The following is a 15,920-nucleotide window of genomic DNA, read 5'->3' on the forward strand; positions in this document are numbered from 1 at the left end:
TTTTCTTACTTTCTTTTTATTTTCTTTATAATCTTGTGTTTTGAGACAAGGTTTTTATGTCTAATCCTGGCTGTTCTGGAACTCACTCTGTAGACCAGGCTGGCCTTGAACTCAGAGATATGCCTGCTTCTGCCTCCTAAGTGCTGAGATTAAGGGTATGTGCCACCATGCCTGGCTTCTATCCCATTTTTTCTTTGATAGTATTTCCCTGGGGAAATATATTCATTAATTTGAAATGGCTTTAGTTTTTGGTTGGTGGTTTTGGATATGTAGTATAATGTTGGACTAGGTGCCCAGAAGAAATAAAAAGGAAAAAGAAAAAAGCCAGTTGGGTGCCAATGACATTCTTTCTCTGCTTGGATTATTCTTTTTAAAGGTTTTTAATTTTAGTAATGCAAATTTTATCCAAGGCCCTATACATAAAAAGCAGTCACCAAAACATTCAGATATATCCCGAGCACACTGAAAGACTTTCTCTTGAAACAGATTGTTCTTGAGATACCCTGCTTGCATGGAGCTCCCAAGGAAGTGTTTTATGAGGTTTATCCATGAGGCACTGAGAGGTTGCTAGGGCTGTTGTCAAAGGGGGTCTGGCTGCATGCTGGAGCTGGCAAAAGATGTTGGTTTTTCTTTCTTTTTTTTTTTTTTTGGTTTTTCAAGACAGGGTTCTTTGTGTAGTTTTGGTGCCTGTACTGGATCTTACTCTGTAGATCAGGCTGGCCTCGAACTCACAGAGATCCCCTGGAGTGCATCATCACTTCCTGGTTAGATGTTGGTTTTTCAAGGAGGAGAGTTAGAGAGTTAAGGTATCATGGAAGCTTCCACTGGGATTTCTAAGGAAGGCCTGTGGGACTAGACAATATACAATAGGGTCATATAAATTTGTATATGTTTTTTTTTCTTGTTGATCTTCTGATAAAATATTTCAGAAAATCAACATTTAAAGACATTGAAATTTTTGTTAGTAGCACAAGTTATTGCCACAATATCACTAGTTGAAAAGTCTAGAAATTTGTGAATTCAAAAAACATATTTTGTTTGTATTAGGGAACAGAGCATTTAATATATTAAAATATTTGCTTTTTATTGTAATATGATCATCCTAGCAGGTTTCGCTTTCTGCTGGAGATGGTACCATGATATAAAATAGTATAATGACATAAAATCTGCTCTACTTTTCTTCAGAAAACTGTCCTACCTTCTCTGTTTTCTCTACATGTGTCTTTGAAGTGTTATTTCCTTGTACATATAAATGAGATTCCCTTACTTACTCTCATACATACTGTTTATAAAATGCAAAATGAACTCCTTCATAATTCATAGGCAACATGGTCCAAAGACTTGAGAATTGCTTCCCCTACTTCCTATTATCCAGGGAAAACATACTTGTGGATTTTGCTATTCATGATAAAAATTCAAAGCTGTGTCTTAGAGTTTCTATTGCTGTGATAATATACCACAACCAAAACAACTTGGGGGTGGGGGTGGGGAAGGGCTTTATTTCATTTTACAACTGTCGCTAAGAGACATCAAGGGAGTGTGAGCCTCAGCAGGACAGGAACCTAGAGGCAGGAATTGAAGTAGAAGCCATGGAGGAGTGCTGCTCATGGGCTTGCTCCTCATAGCTAGCTCAGTCTGCTTTCTTATACACTCCAGAACCACCTGCCCAGGGATGGCACCACCCACAATGTGCTGGGCCCTTCCACATCAATCACAAATTAGGAAAATGCCCACAGGCTTGCCTATATGTAATCATAAGGAGGAATTTTCCCAGTTAAGATTCTCTCTTCTCAGATATGTCTAGGCTTGTGAAAAGTTGACAAAATCCAATCGGCCACCTATGATACACCTCGTGTGTGTGTGTGTGTGTGTGTGTGTGTGTGTGTGTGTATTTATGTGTAGCGGTAACACCTGTGCTACCACCACCCAGTCACCATGTCCAAGTGAGGAGCTGAGGATCGAAAAACAGAGACAAAAGACAATGGGTCATTCGCCTCAGCAGAATGCCAAATGCTGTTTATTGAAGGAGGGAGGAAACCTTAAATACAGGCTTACAGCACAATGTGGGAACCCCGATGTTCTACATTCTTGCATCTAAGCTGTTTACACCAAATGCAGGATACGGTGAGCATTCAGGAAGAAGGAAACCAGCAAGGAATCAGCAATAGGGAGAACATCTGGTCAAGGTCAGCAAGCAAGGCAACAGCTACCCAAAATGAGGGGCCAGGGCCCTATATTTATGTACTCAGGAATATACTCCCACTTTTTTTTAAAAAATCATCTGCCTTCCCTGGAACAACCACTTTACAGACATTGTCTTGAGTTGTTTTCAGTGGATCTTTACTAGAGCTTTTTGTAGGGCTAGAATTTTAGGATATCTATCTATCTATCTATCTATCTATCTATCTATCTATCTATCTATCTATCTATCTATCATCTATTTCCAAGAAGTATCTGCTGTCAATTATGAATGCTGAAATTTTATCCTAAACCTCAAGAGTGAAAGGAATCATGAGAATAAGGGAATTGCTGTGGCATGTTCTGTATGTTAAATGTGTTGCTCTGATTGGTTAATAAATAAAACACTGATTGGCCAGTAAGTATAGGTGGGACAAGGAGAGAGGAGAATTCTGGGAAGTGGAAGGCTGAGGCAGAGAGATGCTGCCAGCTGCCATGATGAGAAGTAACATGTTAAGATACTGGTAAGTCACAAGCCATGTGGCAAGGTATAGATTTATAGAAATGGGTTAATTTAAGATATAAGAATTAGATAACAAGAAGCCTGCCACAGCCATACAGTTTGTAAGCAATATAAGTCTCTGTGTGTTTACTCGGTTGGGTCTGAGCGGCTGTGGGACTGGCGGATGAGAGAGATTTGTCCTGACCGTGGGCCTCTGGAAAAAACTCCAGCTACAAATGACACCCAAGGTGGGGCAAGAGTTTCCACCTAAAACCTGAGAAACAATCGCCATGATTATGTCACTAGAAGGTTGTGCAGAAAGGTTTAGACCATATCCTGCAATGTGTGTATGTTGGAGACAAACATGCAAACACTCTGATTTTCAGTTTTTCCCTTTAGATGGTCTTAGTTATGGCTTTCTTCATGAATATACACAGTCCTGGTGATTTTGTTTTGAAAAAACTACAGGTAAAAAAAATAAAAACTTTATGTACACCACAAGTGTATATAAATCCCCTTTTCTTTCAAAATATTGAATAACCTAAATAACTTTTCCTGACAAGTTGAATTGTAAGGCATATGGCAGGATGGAATTTTCTTCAATTGGGTGGTTGTAGTTTCCATGAAGTTGCAATTGTGCAGTTTCCCTTCTTGTCATTTCACACAGGATTTCTGTTGACATGTGCCATTGATGTTTTTTCCTGTAGTGCTAGGAGTTTGCATTGGGAGGTTTTCTCACCACTCTTCAGCTGCATCTCACACTGCATTAGTAAAGAAGGCTAGGGAGAGTGTTTGCCTGGCATGCACAAGGCCCTGCCTTTGGTCACCAGCACCACACAAATCAGCTGACATAGATCATGCAGCAATCCCAGCACTGGAGAGATGGAGGCAGGATGATCAGAAGGTCAAGGACATCCATAGCCACCTATTGAGTTTGAGATCAGCATTGGCTATATGAGACCCTGTCTCAAAAAGAAAACAATTCTGTGATGGGGACAACACTATTTCCAATTCATTTATCTTTACAATGAAATCTTTTCTGTAGCATCATCCTGCATCCAGAGAGCAAGAAGGAAAGATTTGTCTCCTTCAAAGGGGTGAGAGTCCAATTCACACTGTGATTCATGGAGAAACAGAGGGACAAATAGATTGGCATAATTCTTTTGCTGGTTTTAAAAATGAACCAAATTCTTCTGAGATTCTTACAGACAAGTGAGTGCAAGACATTTGCCATTAGGTTTTAAACAATGCAAATTTATTTAATGTTTTAGTCTCAGAGAAAATAAGAATAAATATTAAAAGAGGGCCTTTTCCTGCAAATGCTATTGCAAGGCAATACTTGACAATGAAGAAAAATTGTTATTTAACTGCCTCACCTTCCTGGAAGAACAAAAGAGCTTGCATGATCATGTTAGAGTATGAATAAATGCAAAATTACATCATAATGAAGGAAAGCAGCCAAGACATTGAACCCTCTGGTCCTGTTGGAAAATAGAAAGGGCACACCAATCATGCTTTACTTAACCGTATGTTTCTATTTCTTTCAGAGGAGACCCAAGATTGCTGGGTAACACAGTACCAATACAGCATCTAAAATATGATAAAAATCTGGAAAAGAATCAGTAGAGATATGGAAAAGAAGAAGATTCATGGAGAAATATTAGTCTTTCCTGATATTCACTGCCAGTGAAATGGATACAACACAGTCTGAAGTAGCACACGTGGCAGAGAGATAATGCATCCAGTGGATGGTGAGAGAGGGCTACAGGCATTTTGCCTTACATTAACCTGCTCTGAAAACTGGGCTTTTGTTTTATTTCTAAAGTGTAGTTGTCTGGGCTTTCCAACAGGGATAGCAGAGTGGCCCACCATTGACTCTTGGTTGAAATTCATAGTGAAATTCACAACGAAGCAACCGAGTCCCCCAGCTTTGCACCCTGCATTCACCACGTTTCTTCTTTTACAGAAGGGGCTGGGTGTGTGTGTGGGGCATATCCAAAGGCCATGTCACCAGATCATGTTGTCCCTCAAGGGGACAATATATTATCTACTTTTCTCTTTGATGTAGTAAAATGCATGACAGAAGCAACTTAAAAGAAGGGGAATTTATTCTGGCTCAGGGTTCAAGAACCCATCATGACAGGAAGGCATGGCAGTGGGTGTGTGAGTCAGCTGCTCACAATGTGTCTAGTGGCCGAAAGCAGAGATGGAAGCTAGTGTTCTATTGACTTTTCTCTTGGAAACCCAGTCCACAGAATGGTGCCAAACATATTCGAGGCAGGTCTTCCTATGCCAGTTAAATCTCCCTGAAGACACTCTGACATATATGCCCAGATGTATGTCTCCTAGGTGACTCCAAATCCACTCAAACTGACAGTGAAGATTAATTTTCATAGATGCCCATTTTATGATAACCCATCATCTCTAGATTATTTATATAGTTTCTAGATTTTTCACAGACTGACCTGGGGCCAGTCCTGATTTTGTCTTTCCTACTGAACAGCCCCTTCTCCACAATGCTCTCAAAATGATCTACATTTCTAGAACATATTTTCCTTAAATCACATCTCATTTATGGCTCCCACCACAGAGACCTACACACATACTCTAGATTTAAACTCACTTGTGACAGTGCTTAGCTTCCTGAAGCTCCCTAGATTCTTACCATCTAGTAAATATCAAACAACCTAGTAAATACTGGATAAATACTCAGGAATTTTACTTCACAAAATACATTTTTTAAAAGGTAATGTAGATTTCATTGAAAATACACTAGAAATATTTGCTTTTTCACGAGTGCCTATATTAACCACTTTTATTGCAAGAATAATTATCCTTGAATGGTTCATGTTACTGTAAAGAGGTTTTCAAGGCAAAGTGAGAAAGGATTTGGAACACTTGAGAGATGCTGCACCAAAAATTCAGTCAAAGAATAAACTTTTGTGTATGTTTATAGTACATGTATATGCATATAAGCCCTGAAGCTTAAGGACCAGCTACATTTTAGAACCACTTTTAGATCTTGAAACCATTGTGCTGAGACCTATATTCCTTGAATTAAATAAAGACTTTTAAGGTGGAATCTGAGCATCCAGTTCTTTTCTCTTCTAAGTGCAATGTCCTTGGTGACTCTAATGTGTACTCCAGTCACCAAGTCAGCTCTAAGGTTAAGGCTGCATAAGACAAGAGGCTGAATACTGTAGTAAACAAGATATGTTGAGCCCTGGATTCAAATGGAGCTAGTCTTCAAGTCCTGGAAGTTATTTTAGCAATCCAGTCCCCCAAGTGTCCACGAGCAGAAGGCATGGGAAGAAAACATCTCACACTCCTGCTTTTCATGGACTAGCCAGGCTGTATGACTCCAAACACCAGTTGGTTCTAAAGTGTGCCCAAGAGTTTGACATGTGTTCCCTCCCTCCAGGTCCTTAACCTGTTCCTCCTTATGACCTGGGAGTCCTCCTACAGCAACACCCTCCCTCAGGCTCCTCATGTCCTCCCAGATCTTTGTATACCCTGGAGTATATTTCTGGAGTATCATTTTTGTGAGCTTCTGTATGCTGGTAGCTGACATTTTGGCCAGCCTCATGACACATAGAAGCCCCTCTCTATGGTAATAAATAATTCAGTTTGGAAGTGAGCCAGCTCCCTCTATGAACTCATTTCTACAGAACTCCATTTCTACTCCTCAGTATTTGCAGGGTGTTTTACATGTCCATAAAATTAACTGAGAAACCAATCTATTTATAAAATATTGATAAAATGTAATAATTTCAGAGCAAAACTTTATGACATCAAACAAGGCTATTTCTATATGTATGTGGGCCCTAAAATTTCTAAGATAATTCAAATACAAGTTGTTAAATTCAAAGACAAGTCATTAAAAGAAGTTGGGAAGCATCCAGATTACGTTGCAGTTATCTGAACAAAGTTTGTGCCTGTTGGAAAGTACGAAGTCTACCAGTCAAGATGGGAGGACAGGGCTGTGAATTCTGCCTTAACACTAACTGGAACATGTCCTTGGAGAGTTAAGCTCTTGGACCTCGGTGTCCTCACCATGTCCTAGTGGAGCTGTTCTGGATGCCAAATGAGACACACAGTAGGAACCTCAGATGCCACTTCCTGTCACCCTCCAGCTTCTGCTGCCACCAAGCTCCCTTGTCTACCAGGGAAACAACAGCAGGCACAAGAAAACATGGGATTTCAAATTCTCCAGGCTTCTTTTAGTATTCAATTCAAGCAGGAGAAAGGAGGGGGAGAGAGAACTTGGTGATTCCAAAAGACTCATCAAAAGATATAAAAATGATGACTCATATTAGGACTTTTTTTTTTCTGGACATGTTTGGTGATTTTGTTCTCTGATATTTATAGGGAAATGAGCTAAAGACTAATTTAAACTGTGATGCCTGCTGTAGGGACCAGGAGGATTCAGACATGTCCTAAACAGGAACAATTATCTATGGACAGTTCTTATCCCAGAGAGCTCTGGGTCACACCGGTTATTGGAGATACCTTCCACCATTACTGAGCTTTGGCAAATCTATTTTCTTGTTGAACAAAATCTTTAAGTTACAAAGGGCCAGTTTTTAGTGTTTTTCTTTAGGAATTATTTGGTTGGCTTGTTGTTTGGTACAGTATCATATATTTAGGACTGAAGATGTAATTTCTAAAAAGTAATCCAAAACTTGAGCCCACACTTTGGATATATGACTACCAAGGGCAGAAGGAGTCTTGGTTACATGTCCTAAAGCAGGGTTTCTAACAAGAATGTGGTCTTCAAACGATGGAGTCAGAAGTACTTGGAATTGTGAGGAATGTGTATTCTCAGGACTGACTGTTACAGGCCCACAGAACAGAACCTCTGGGGCCCACCAAGCTACCTGTTGTTTTTTTTTTTTCCTACAAGTATGTATGTATGTTTTTACTACAAGTATGTAGTATGTTTGCATGTGTGTCAAGGCACATGTGTGTGCAAATGTGTGTAGAAGCCAGAAGCTAATGATAAGTGTCTTTGGTAATTCTCTACTTTGCTTACTGAGGCAGGATCTCTCCTAAACTGCAGCTCACTATTCAGTTATTCTGGTTAGCTAGCTTGCCCTGGGTATCTGTCTTCACCTCCCAGGTGCTGGGATTACAAGTGGCCATCATGCCTGTCTGGCTTTTAAATGGGTTCTGGGATACAAATTCTGGTCATCATGCTTACACGGTAAGCACCTTATTTACTGAGCCATTTCCCCAGCCCCCATCTGTGTTTCAGAAAGCTGTCTAGATTCTCTGACATCCACTCAAGTTGTGTCGTTGCTTGGATGCAATGCCACCTAGACAAGTATTCATGAGACTTTCCTCAGGATCCTGTCAAAACAAAACCAAGAATTAAACCAATGGGCACTGACATGCCACCTTTCCAGAGCTTGATTTAGTGGGTTTGAGACAAAGAAATTCATCTTTAAAAAGATGCTTCCAGGAGCTGGAAAGAGAGTAGTTAAGAGTACTGGCTGTTCTTGCAGAGGACCAAAGTTCAGCTCCTAGGACCCACAGGGCAGCTCACAACAATCTGTAACTTCAGTTTCAGGGGTGCCAATGTGTCCAAGGGCACTAGGCACTCATGTTATATAATGCATCTTTGCAGATAAACATAAATACACATAAAGTAAAAATAAAAAACCTGAAGAAGATGTTTCCATGAGATTTATTGACTGTTTGGATTTGGGAACTATTTGATTAACAGGTTTCAGAGGCTCACACTAGGGTGGGAAGACAAGAAAAAAAAGAAAGGAAAGCAACCTAACCAAATCAAAATGGCTAGAATCCATCAAATATACAAGGAACTGTTCTCTTACATACTTTACCTTGCTCAATTGTTAACCCAATACCTCCCCTTTACAAGTATTAGACACTTCTGACTCAATATTACATAGAAGAGCATGTAATAGAAGACAGGAAATGCTTTAAACAAGTAGAGAGTACCAGACAAGATGTAGGTGCACCTCAGCTAGCGCTTCATCTTTACAGGACCAGGAACCTGGGGCCAGAACAGTGCTCAGTACAGCCGACCATTGCTCTCATATGGCTTCTCAACGAAGACTGATTAGCTAGGAGCTGTGCAGTACAAGTTTCCATGCTTAGTTTTAAACAAGACTTCTTGCTCTGCCTCTTGCAAGTTCCAACTTGAAAACAAGCTTTTCAGAGGTCAATACTAAATCAAGACTTTGAAAATCAATAAAACAGAAAGAATACCTGGCTCAAAATTGTGGAAAGCTGTTTTCTTTCTTTGAGGATGAGCTCCTGAGGGAGACCAGAATAATCACTTTTTAAGCAATTGTCTATTGCTTAAAAGCACTAAACTCATGGTAACTGATATAAAGCAAAATCATTAATAAATTTTAAATGCATTTGATTTTAAGAGGCACTGAATAATCCTGATGGAATTTTGGACCTATTCTGTTCATGTTTGCTCAAGTTTCTGGTTATTGACCAAGAGAAGTGAGTAATACCCAGATTCTGTGCTAACTGTCCTTGGAAAGATGTAACACTAGGAGACAGCAACCACAGACCTCATCTTGGGGTTTGTCTGCTGACTTAGCCTGGGAACAGATGGCTCTAACACCTCAAAGATCCTGTGTTTACATAGGAAGAAGGAGAAAGGGGCCTGTAGAGTCAAAAGTCTTTCCCCACATGTCCCACAGCCATGCCACCTCAAAAATCACCCAGGAAGTATGCATTTTCTATACCAGAGGCAGCCAAGGGCTAGAGTTGGAGGTAGAGGTTATGCTTTGACAGCTAGCTCAGGGGCCATAGCACTCCAAGATGACAAAAGTGTCGTGGATTGGAATGATTTGCAGGAGAAATCATCATCTTTGAGTGTGAAGAAAAGGAGTGTTTTAGTAGTTTCAGGGCTGAAGGCTGTAAGATGTGAGATGACCATTATTTATTTTTTTCCAGACTCTCAGAGGTAGTGACACATGCATACACGGAGTGGTTTAGAAAGCAGTGTGATGGATTTTCAACACACAGAAACCATCCTCTAATTTTCTACTAAAGCGGCACAAAAAGCAGCCAGGAGAATGAATACGCACCCCCACCACACACTTTGTTAATGTTACTTCTTCCAAATGTAGCAAAGGGCACTCTTGTCTTTCTCCAATGCTCTAAAATCTTAAGTACTTTTAAAAAGAAAACATGACATCAAAATAGAACAGTTATTTTCTTTTCAAAATAATTTTAATGAGGATTGGTGAGAGAGTTCAGTGAGTAAAGATGCTTGTTATCAATACTGACAACCTGAGTTCTATCCCTGGGTCCTGCATGGAGGAAAATAAGACCTCCTGAAAGTTGTCCACTGACCACACATGAGTGTCAATGCACATGCATACACACACACACACACACACACACACACACACACACACACACTATGTAAAAAAATAAAAATAGTTTTCATATCACTTTTTTAAAAATGCAAACTTTGTGCTCATTACATGCCCTCGGAACTTCATTTTAAAATTACTTACCTGGAGCTTTGGACAGAATAGCTCTCAATTCAAATAGATCACAATAAAAAAAATCAATTCTCTCTATGTTGTGCCAGACAGAGATCAGCTATGCTGGAACTTTCCATCTGTGTGGTAGCATTGCCTCAAGACTAAGCTTTCTGGAAACTAAGCACTTTATAATCATGATCAAAAATTAAATTATCTTCTAGTTGCGTGAGCCTCCGATGTAAAAATGGTTAGACAAAACCTAGGCTCAGCTTTGTCTGTAAGACTTTTTTCTCTCTTTACTGGACAGCTCAATATTTCCTGTTGTAATCAAATCAAGCTACAGCCATCTCAAGGCACTGTATGCAAACCTCAGATTTTGTCATCAGTTTGAGAGATGAAGGGCAGCATAGAGACTTTTGCAATTCAGTTCCCTGGCTTCACTTAGTTAAAATTTCCGAAAGGAGCAAAATTCTCTACAAGGTCCCTGACTTTTCACTCAGCTGAAATAGTTCTAGCTTGTTGGCATTCGAGCTGGTGGACTGGGATACCTTAAATATGCTAAATTTCCTCAAGATGAAGAAACCTTGTCTTTCTGATATGATCAAACCATTTCTGGGGAAAGATTTATTTATGGTAGAAGTTTCTCTCCCTTAGAGAAGGAAAGAGCAGCAAGTGCCCTCTTGTATGGAAGCTAGCAGTTTCGTCTTTTAGGAGTTCCTTTTCTGGATTCCAAGACCCACCTATGCTCACCTGCAATAGCTGTCTGTGTCTTCATGTAAATCTTCAAAGGAAAAGAGGACAACTTAGCTGTTGCTGTGAGCAACCAGTATGCGATGGTTGATTTTGATTGTCAAGTTGATGGGATTGTGAAATGCCTGGGGCGTTAGTGAAACCTACTGTTGGCTAGGTCCCTGAGGCTTTCCAGAGAGGATTAAGAGAAGTCTCTTCTCCCCATGAATGTTCTGAGTGTGGTTAGCACCATGGGGTGCAGAACTGAACAAGAAGTTGAGCACCCTCAGTCCCCCTTCTCTACTTCCTAGGCCATGGAAATGTGAGCTAGAAGCTTCATGCTTTGGTTTCTTCCTCACTATGATAGACTTGTCCTTGAGCCCAAATAAATCTTGCCTTAAGCTGGTTTTTGTTAGGTAATGGGCTATAGCAACAAGAAAAGTAACTAATAGAAAATCTGAACTCGGATCCAGGAACTTAAAAACAAGACATTCATACTTAACTTCGATGTTCCTTCACGGTGTCTTTCCCTTGTCGTCTGTAGAGCAATGTGCCCTGCCAAGGACTCCGGGGACTAGGTAAGGATGAGCCACTAGGAGAAAGGTACCTGCACTTCCAAATACCTGCAAAGATAGTCACCATGTTGATCCATATTGGACTGTGATGCGAGCAAGGAATTTTCCTTTAATGTTCTACAATACTCGGGAATTTTGGAAGATTGCAACAGCTGACCTAATGTTCTTTAATGCAACATAGATAAGAGTTCTCATAATAACTTGACATCAAAAGCAGTGCTTGAGCTAATAGAGTTCTAGATTTATGTCAACCCCACAGTCAAGGAATACAGTACTTTTTACCCTTAGGGCTATCTCCACATATTGTGCTAAAAATGGAAATGATCTTTAAAAATATTATTCAAAATACTTAGCATATAATGTCTATAAACATGATGAGCCATGTTATATAATAATACTCTTACCACTTAGGACACTGATATAATAGGTTTGTTCAAACTTCATTTAAATTTAAATATGCAAATGTCCTCTTTGAAGAAATTTAGTGTATTATAGTGTAATGACATTCAGCCTCACTTCAAAATGCAGCTAATTTAGATCATTTCAGAGAAAATGACAACTGTTCCCTTGTTACAAAGAGCACAAATTAGATGGTTTATAATTTTTACTGACTAAAGTTAATCACTGGTGTTAATAATACTTTATGCTTACATAACATTTCACTTTAGTATACCCAATGCCTATTATTACAAATGATCAAAACATTTCTATGAGCTGGGAATGAGATAACATGCAGTGCACGTGTGTGTGTGTGTGTGTGTGTGTGTGTGTGTGTGTGTGTGTGTGTGTATGTGTGTGTGTGTATGTGTGTGTGTGTGTGTGTGTGTGTGTGTGTGTGTGTGATCCCTTTGCTGTTCAACAGCTCTAAAGTGATAAGAAGCAAAGTCCATCCATGGCAGATGTTTCCCCATAAGATCTGTGGAAACCAAGGTACAGCTACTGCGGAAAAGCAAAGGAATAGGGACCAGGGTTGTCTGTATTGCTTGCCTGAGATGAGAATGTAGCAGCAGGTACAGCTATCCAGGGGGCAGTAGAGTCCAGGGCAGGACAATAGATGCCCAATGGGGATGGTACTGCAGCCAGTCAGTACTCCCGATCAACTAGTCTATGTTACTTTTTTGCTATTTTATTCTTTGACTTTGATTAGCTTCTTAAGTTTCTTTTTGATTCTATGAGACATCTAATACTGTAGATTAAAGCTTGCTTTGTTTTCCATATGTTGGTTTAAGTTGGGTTTTATTTTTGACAACCCAAACTTGACTGCCATGTGGCATTTGGAATTATCTCTGGTCCACGTATTCTATTGAAAAGACATTGGGGATGTCAGAAGAAAGTTAATGTATACAGTCTGCTTGGGTAACCCAAGACTCAGCTGTCTCTGAGGGCATCAGCACCAGTAGCTGACGTTTTGCTTCCCTGCTGAGACTCCTGGTACCAAGTTCTTTTCTTTCAAACATGGGATCTAATTCTTAGTCGCTCTTTAACCCTCAGTTGACGACTTGCTTCATCTGGATGGAAAGTGTCCAAAGGTCTCCCTTCTTTTTGAGATACATAATTCGTGCTCCTATAGAATGTCCTGCATATAGCTCATTGAGCCCTATGATGGCTTAGTCCTTCACTACACTGGACGTCCCTTGAAGAGGGAGTTTGTGGTATTTTTCAAGGTTCCTCCAGACATGACACAGTTCTTTGTGGTGATATTGTGTTCCCAAAAATATTGTGCACCCTAATAAACTTATCTGGGATCACAGAACAAAACAGCCACTAGATATAGAGGCCAGAAAATGGTGGCACACATGCCTTTAATCCTAGCATTCCAGAGGCAGAGATCTGCCTGGATCTCTGTGAGTTCAAGACCACACTGGAAACAGCCAGGCATGGTAACAAGAGCCTTTAATCCCAGGGAGTGATAGCAGGAAGCAGAAAGGTATTTAAGGCATGAGGACAAGGAACTAGAGCCTGGTTAAGCTTTTAGGCTTTTGAGCAATAGTTCAGCTGAGATTCATTCTGAATGAAGACACAGAAGCTTCCAGCCTGAGGAAACAGGATCAGATGAGGAATTGTGAAGTAAGGAAGCTGTGGCTGGTTCTGTTTCTCTGGTCTTTCAACATTCACCCCAATATCTGACTCCTGAGTTTTTTTTATTAATAAGACCCTTTAAGATTAGTGCTACAGTTCTTGGAATGAATAGGCATTCAGTGACTTTCTGCCTAGGGAATCACAAGAACTGATGTCCTTAATGGGTTCAGAGTAATGCATTAGAAGAGTAAGATTCATTTTTATTTTTATTCATCTATATGTGTCTGTATGTCTGCCATGTGTGTCTGGGTTTTCATGGAGGCCAGGAGGTGTCAGATCCCCTGGAACTGGGGTTACAAGAGGTTGTGGGCCTCATAATGCAGGTGCTGGATACTGAATATGGGTCTTCTGGAGAGCAGTAAGTGCTCTCTCTCTCTCTCTCTCTCTCTCTCTCTCTCTCTCTCTCTCTCTCTCTGTGTGTGTGTGTGTGTGTGTGTGTGTGTCTGTGTGTGTGTGTGTGTGTCTGTGTCTGTGTCTGTCTCTCTCTTGCTTGCTCCCTCTGGTTTTTCGAGACAGGGTTTCTCTGTGTAGCCCTGGCTGTCCTGGAACTCACCCTGTAGATCAGGCTGGTCTTGAACTCACAGAGATCCCTTTGCCTCTGCCTGCCAAATGCTGGGATCAAAGGCATGTGCCACTACTTCCTGGTACAGTAATTGCTCTTAACTGCTGAACCATTTCTCCAGCCTTAAGTGACTGAACTTCTATTTGCACATACCCCTAAACTAGAAAGCCATGCTAAGCAAGTGTTTCAAGTTGTTTTTAGAGGGTTGGCAAGAAATTCTTGTAGTGGTTCATGCTGTAGCTGTCGGTATGATTTGATTTAGAGACATCTAGTAGATTAATGAAGTATATACCTGAAAGTGTCTGTAGGGCATTTCCAGAGATGCTTGGCATGAGAGAGAACATCTGAGGCAGAGGACTCCACCTCCAGTGTGTGTGTGCTGTCATCCAGTGTTGTGGGAGCCCAGATAGAACAAAAGCAATAGAAAAGGGAAACACATGCATACTGCCTTCACCCCACGCTGAGCGTAGGCTTACTCTCAGCTTCCAGGTATCATCAGGTGAGCCATGGCCCTGCCTCACCACAGACCCATTGTAAAGGAGCTAGGTGACCATGCACTAACACTTCTGAAATCATGAACCAAAAATAAATTTTTTTTCTTTTTCTTTTTTTTGTTTTTTGTTTTGTTTTGTTTTGTTTTTGAGACAAGGTTTCTCTGTGTAGCTTTGCACCTTTCCTGGATCTCGCTCTGTAGACCAGGCTGGCCTTGAACTCACAAAGATCCACCTGCCTTTGCCTCCCGAGTGCTGGGATTAAATGTGTGCGCCACCACTGCCCAGCTATGTTTTTTCTTTAAGTTGATTTACTCAGCTATTTTGTCATAGTGATGAAAAGTCAGTAACAGTTTTTGGTTTACTTTTTATTTTGCATGCATCGTCTCTTTGGATATTGGTTGGTGACATCATTAAGTTAAGGACTAAACATAAAGATTTTAGATGTATAAGACAATTTATATTAGGTATCAATTATTACAGATTGAAAAACTTAGAATGACAAAATTGAATTTTTATTCATATGCTTGGACATGACAACTAGTTACAGACCATGTCTGCCATTGTAGGTTGAATCTCCAGAGTTTAAGACCAGCACTCTGGTCCTTGGACTGCCCTGCTCTTTCCTATTGAAGTTGTACAGGTAGTTTCCAGTAGAAAGCTACCAGGCAAGGAACAGTTCGGATAATTAGCCGCTCTTGCCCTATTACAATCCTGGCATTATTCTTGACACTCTATGCATCTTATGCTGTTGGGTATTTTGATGATATGAGTAAGAATTACTTGTATTTCACAAACAAGACTCTGTAAGGGAAGTTGCTCAAGGATGCAAATTGAGACCCAAATCTTTGCAACTTGGAAAAACTGGGGGCAATTCAATTAGAATTTGCTTACTCCGTCTATTGTAGAGGAAGGATGTGACTTATAGAAAGCTCCATGCAGATTTTTCTGTCTTTAATAACTTCTGCATTTTCTCAGTCCACCTCAGTAACATGCTCTCAGCTTTTCCAAGCAGTGTCTACTCTGAACTGGTTCAACACTCATCTTCTAGTGGAAGTCTCTCCATACTTCCATTCAACCTTTACCTCCTTCCTCTGCATTCTACAGGTTACAGGGTGAATCTGGCCAGACTGTACCCTCCAAACTTCACATAGCACTCTGCAAATATCCCAGAAGTATAGTTCCCATTGTTGCTTAATAACTTTCAGCAAAATGGGCCTCATTCTAAGGAGTAATTTAGAAATCCCAGATGCACCTAGTTTTGTTCAGTGAAGAAACTGAGGCCTGGAGAGGTCACAATGACTGCTACAGGGTCATTCCTAATTT

The sequence above is a fragment of the Peromyscus eremicus genome, chromosome 3, assembly GCF_949786415.1.
Source record: "Peromyscus eremicus chromosome 3, PerEre_H2_v1, whole genome shotgun sequence".
In the NCBI taxonomy this organism is placed as follows: domain Eukaryota; kingdom Metazoa; phylum Chordata; class Mammalia; order Rodentia; family Cricetidae; genus Peromyscus; species Peromyscus eremicus.